Genomic DNA, 6,520 nt, shown 5'->3' on the forward strand with positions numbered 1-6,520 from the left:
AAAATCAACTTATAATCAACTTTGGCTCACCAAGCCTACAACTCAGTATTTTCAACAACTTTAACACAACTTATCAACATATTTGTATCAACACTTCATAACATAACCCAACAAAATTACTCATCATAATTAACGATAATAGGCCAATCACCAATTATGTTCACAACATTAAAATACCAATTTTTTCTAATTTCCAACAGTGTTAACCGGTTAACGCCCTGGGTTAACCGGTTAACGCAGGACAAAACACATTTCTGGCAAAACGCAACAGTGTTAACCGGTTAACGCCCTGGGTTAACCGGTTAACGCAGGAAAAACAGCACATTTCCACAAAATATAACAGTGTTAACCGGTTAACGCCCTGGGTTAACCGGTTAACGCAGACAAAACAGCAGTTCCTGCGCTAACACAAGGCAAAATGCAGAGTTCTCCGCATTTTCCGCCGTTGGAGGACTTCCGGACCTCCGATTCCAATTCCGAAAAAAGCTATACATTCGGAAATTCACAACTAACCCAAACACAGATTCAATTACAGTCTAAGCACAATTTATCCAACATAATTTCTCAGCATGCAACATCCCAATTAGGGTCCAATCAACGGTTTATCACTACCCATGACATGTTAATCTATAATACCCATTAAACGACGATAAACCCCCCTTACCTGAGATAATCCGGCAATCTCTAAGCTTCAAGCTTTTCCGTTCTTCAACCTTCTTCCTCTTGCTCTGCCTCTTTGCCCTTTTCCACTTTTCACCTTTCAGCCGCTTCTCTGTTTCACGTGAAAACTCTTTACCAAAAATGAAAAACCCTTTTTCTTTTCTTATTCCAAGTTATATATTTTCCACTAATTATTATTCCAAATAATAATAATAATAATAATCCAATAATTCAATTTATTTAATTAAATTATTAAATATATTATTAACTTAATTAAATAATCCTCTTATTTAATTCGGGGTGTTACACTACACTTACTCAATATAATGTGTAGACGTGTAATGTTAGCAAAGATGGATCCTGATCAAATAACCCAAAATAAACAGCAAAGTTCAAAACGTAGAAGGGGCATGTCCTGTCATTGATGGGCAAATGACTAAGTGGATAGAAATTCTTTTAGGCAGTGAAAGAGAGCTCTGTGAAAGGCACGTGGGTTTTAGTTTCTCTGCAGTTAAAACTACCAAGTCCCATCTAAAATCCACTCCATCTAAACCTGGCCGCTGGCATCCTTCTGGATTGAAACAAATGGAACAATGGGCTGTTTTAAATCAGGAACACATACGCGACCAGTTTAAATTCATTGTACCGAAAGTTACTCGTGAAAAAAAGGTTTGCGTCCAAGAGATGCTCAGCAGTGGAGTCATGCAGTTATTGTTCTGCAGCTGTTCCATTTGAATCCCCAGAGTTTGGTTTTTGTCAAAGTAAAGATTGTACCAGTGATAATGTTAAACGACACAAGCTATGGAGATGTGCTGTTTGTATGGAGGTTTGTCCTAATAGTCCCCTATGGTTTTGTGTACGTTGCCACAGGGTTGTGTTTAGATTGCCTCCAGAACCACTTTTTTAGGATGTCTTCATGTTGTCTAGATTCAGAGTCGTCAAGTAAATCTTCTCAACAACAATAGATTCAGCCAGAGATTGAAAATTAACACTTGAATATTTCGAAATCTCCTTATTTACCGAAGTCGGAGTCTCTGTTACAGCTATCACAGTATTGCTAAGCATGCGATGCCTCGCAGCTCTCTTCCGAAAACTCCAACCACGCTTATCATTAGAATCCTTAACCTCGGAAACAACTCGTTGATCTTGTCCTTTCTCACCACCACCACTGCTTGTGATTAGTCTTAAACAGGAGCTAGATTTCACCATAACTATGTGTATGCTTCAGTCTCTTGTTCTTCTTTTGCGAACAAAACAAAAGCGACTATGCAGTTACCATATATGTAAATGGTGGACCATGATTGAATAAATGAATGAAATAAACAAAATATGAATGAGGATGTGGAAATTCTTGAATATGAATGGAATTTTTTTCAATGTGAATGAAGAAAATATGAATGTAATTTTGGAACGTGAAAAACGTAAAAAAAATATGAAATAGTAAACATGAACATGAATGAAGGATATGAAGGTGAATGAAGAAAGAATGCAAACGAGTGATTGATGGGGAAAGATTTTCAGGGCCAAAATCGGGGTATGACACATCTGCCATCCGATTCTCATCTCGAGGAATATGATGGAAGTCAACCTTAGTAAATAAAGTTGAGATCCCCCTCACATAATCTCTGTATGGGATGAGGCCAGGCTGATTCGTCTCTTATTCACCCTTAATCTGATTAACAACAAGGGCCGAATCACCATAAACATCAAGATGTTTGATCCTAAGATCAATACATTCTTCCAAACCCATAATACAGGCTTAATACTCCACCATATTATTTGTGCATTTGAATGTTAGCCTTGCTGTAAAAGGAAAATGTGTGCCCTAAGGAGTAATAATTACTTCCCCAATACCATTTCCATACTTATTAACAGCACCATCGAACACCATACCCCATTGGGAACCAGGCTCTGGCCCTTCATCGAGCGTAGGCTCATTGCAATCTTTCATCTTCAAATGCAAAATCTCCTCATCAGGGAAGTCGTACTGAACAGACTGATAATCTTCAATTGGTTGATGTGCCAAGTGGTCAGCCAAGATACTACTTTTAATAGCTTTTTGAGCTTGATACTCAATATCATACTCAGATAACAACATCTGCCAACGGGCAATCCTCCCACTTAAAGCAGGCTTCTCAAAGATATACTTGATTGGATCCCTTTTGGATATCAACCAAGTTGTATGATTCAACATATACTGGCATAAACGCTTAGCAGCCCAAGCCAAAGCACAACATGTCTTCTCAAGCATTGAGTACCGAGACTCACAATCAGTGAACTTCTTACTTAAGTAGTATATTGCATATTCTTTCTTCCCTGATTCATCTTGCTGACCCAGGACACAACCCATGGAATCATCAAGCACAGTCAAGTACATAATCAACGGTCTCCCTTCAACAGGCGGAGACAGAATTGGAGGCTTGGACAGATACCCTTTGATACTGTCAAAGGCCTTCTGGCAATCCTCGGTCCAATCATGACGCTGATCTTTCTGGAGGAGCTTGAATATAGGCGCACATGTGGCAGTCATGTGGGATATAAATCTCGAAATGTAATTCAAGCGGCCAAGAAAACCTCGGACAAGCTTCTCAGTTTTGGGCACAGGCATCTCTTGTATTGCTTTGACCTTGGCACGATCAACTTCAATACCTCTTTCACTGACAATAAAGCCCAATAACTTGCCGGAACGGACTCCAAATATACACTTGTTCAGATTCAGGCGGAGTTTGTACTTCCTCAAACGCTGGAAAAGCTTCAACAAGTGTTCTACATGTTCAACTTCCATTTTCGACTTTGCAATCATATCATCAACATACACCTCAATCTCCTTGTGCATCATATCATGAAACAAGGTAGTCATAGCGCGTTGATACGTGGCTCCGGCGTTCTTCAAACCGAAGGGCATCACTCGATAACAGAATGTTCCCTAAGGTGTGATGAATGTTGTCTTCTCCATATCCTCGGGTGCCATTTTAATCTGATTATAACCGGAAAATCCGTCCATAAATGAAAATACATTGAATTTAGCCGTATTGTCTACCAACATATCAATGTGTGGTGGAGGAAAATCATCTTTCAGACTAGCTTTATTCAAGTCTCGATAGTCCACACACATTCAGACTTTTCTATCTTTCGTAGGCACAAGCACAATATTGGCCACCCATTGAGGATATGTAGAAGTCACCAGAAACCCTGCATCAGTTTGCTTCTGAACTTCTTCTTTAATCTTCACTGCCATATCTGGATGAGTTCTTCTGAGCTTTTGCTTCACAGGCACACACTCAGGCTTCAATGGCAAGAAATGTTGCATGGTATCAGTATCTAGACCAGGCATGTCTTCATACGACCAGGCAAAGACGTCGACATATTCTCGTAGCAACTCAATCAACCCCTTCTTAACAGACTCTTCAAGGAGTGCCTTAATCTTCACTTCACGAATGCAATCTTCAGACCCCAAGTTGAATGTTTCCAGATTCTCAAGATGTGGCTGAATGATCTTCTCCTCGTGCTCAAGGAAACGGGTAATCTCATCAGGAATCTCTTCAACATCATCTTCTTCTGCCTCAAATATAGGGAACTCAAAGTTGGGAGATGGTGTTGGATCATTATGTTCAATGTGTTTGATCAACCTGCATAATGATTTTGAGTATAAAAGAGATTTCAGAATTCAAGCAAGACCAATCATTATGCAAATGAAAAATTGATTTTATTCTCTTTTTAGGGTTTTATGGTGATCACCAATTTCATGCAAAAAGTAAAAAAGCAAAAATAATTTGGAAACAAACAAACATTTAACATGTGATTATTGAATGAATAACATTATATTAATCAAATATGCCAACAATGTCTTCACTTCTCCTTTTGGCATGGGAGAAGGATTTTTGATCAAAATGAACATATTACGCTGACTTGTGGATAACTGTTGGAACATCAACAACGACCCAATTATTGCAGATTCCGCCAGGTATGACAAAGTTGCCAAAATCTTCCTCTTTATTATCTTCAACAATGGCAGCAGCTTCCTGATCTTCAACAGTGTGGATGAAACCACCACTCTGGAACAACCCACGCTCATTAGAAACACTAGAAGAGTGTCGCATCCACGAAAAAAACAACCGGCGGGACTCAAATAAAAACACAACACAGAGCCGCCACTGCGCGTTATTTATCCCAAAATAGGGAAAGGAAACGCTCAGAGAAACCTGGAAAGGAAATGGTCTCGCGACCAAAGAGAAAGGGTAAGGGAGTCGGTTACGCAAGGGGAAGGTATTAGCACCCCTCACGTCCGTCGTACTCGACGGGATCCACGTTCTAAAATAAAGAATAGGTTGCTAAAACATCACACACACACAGGGAACGCAGGTGGGGTTAAGAGAAGGGAGCTCGATAGGACATCGCATCCTATGCCTACATATCTCGTCAGGAACGAGAATCAGAGCCACTGTAGTTCGGCTTACGCACGCCAAACAACACAAAACACACAAACAGATGGCAAACGTGGAGCCCGACAACCACTCGATGGAATTACGTCAGCATCCGAACCAAAACACGCGCAAAACGGCAAACGTGGAGCCCGACTGCCAATCAATGGACTTACGTCAGCATCCGAACCAAACACACAATCAGATAACAAGCAAACACACACAAAAAAGAAAAAAAGGTGCCCAGAGAGGTCTTGCACGACCCCCTGCCTACATACCTCGTCTGGAACAAGGATCAGGGCGATGTAGTTCCCCCTCAAGGGAAAGAAAATCTAGCCAGAAACCAGGGGAAGCCACACTGCCAGGGAGCTGCACTCGAGCCTAGTGTTGTCATGCATCATTACCCTACGTTCAGGTTTCTACCTACTTGCACAACCGCAAGCTAATCCTATCCAGGAAAGAAGCAAGCATACAAGCATACAAGCAATTCAGCATTTCAAGTAAACATGTCAAACAAATATTCACATAGCACACACTATAGCCAATCAAGAGGGCTCAAGCAATGGGTTTGACTGCCTAGGCAAGTCATCTGTACAAGGGTTAATGGCGCTCTTAATCTTGCCATTACGAGGCTAAGGTGAAGCAGATGAAAAGGTGAGTGAAGATCAGACTTCACAGCTCTTATCCCTAACCAGGGAGAGCTTCTGACAAAGGAGCATGGGTCCAGAATGGAGGGACCCTTCTACGCTCAAAGACTCTGACTCGATAGTGCAACAGCACAGGATCTTGGGTTTGTGTCCCAATGCATCAACACACAGCCGTGTGAGCAGAGGGACGACTCACAGAATAGTGGGGGATAGATTGCATATCCCTTTGATCCACCAATTGCCTCATAGAGGTCTTTACCTGCTTGGTACAAATGTAAACATCCACAAACATCGCCTCTTAAGGAGGACTTCAGACAGTTGCCCGGCCAAGTAACAGGCCGGGTCTTCCAGACTACATGAAGAATAGAAGTCCTACCTCAAGTTGTTCAAAAACCAAGCAGCAGCAAGCAAGTTCTTAAAGAACTGTAAGCAACTAAATGTACCTGAAAACAATCAAGTATCATCAGTACTCAGACAGACAACAATAAACAGCAAGTGTTAATCAGTCAGTCTATACAAACAACACAAGCACATAAATGCAAGCTACAAGCTCAAGCTCAAGCTTCACAACCTACAAAACAAAGTTATGTTAGTTCTCCACACCAAACAAATTCAATTTTATTGACTTGAGTCATTCTCCTTAAGCTTTGGGCATTTCATCCTGAAAAGTCAAACCAAATGTGAGAAACTGGACCACTAGGCCAAGCCTAGGGTCCAAAAGGGAGAAAAAATTCTAAATAGCAAGTAATATTCAACCAAAATCAACTTAAAACAAATAGAAAGCAAATGTAA

This window comes from Lathyrus oleraceus, chromosome 6 (assembly GCF_024323335.1).
Source record: "Lathyrus oleraceus cultivar Zhongwan6 chromosome 6, CAAS_Psat_ZW6_1.0, whole genome shotgun sequence".
Taxonomy (NCBI): Eukaryota; Viridiplantae; Streptophyta; class Magnoliopsida; order Fabales; family Fabaceae; genus Lathyrus; species Lathyrus oleraceus.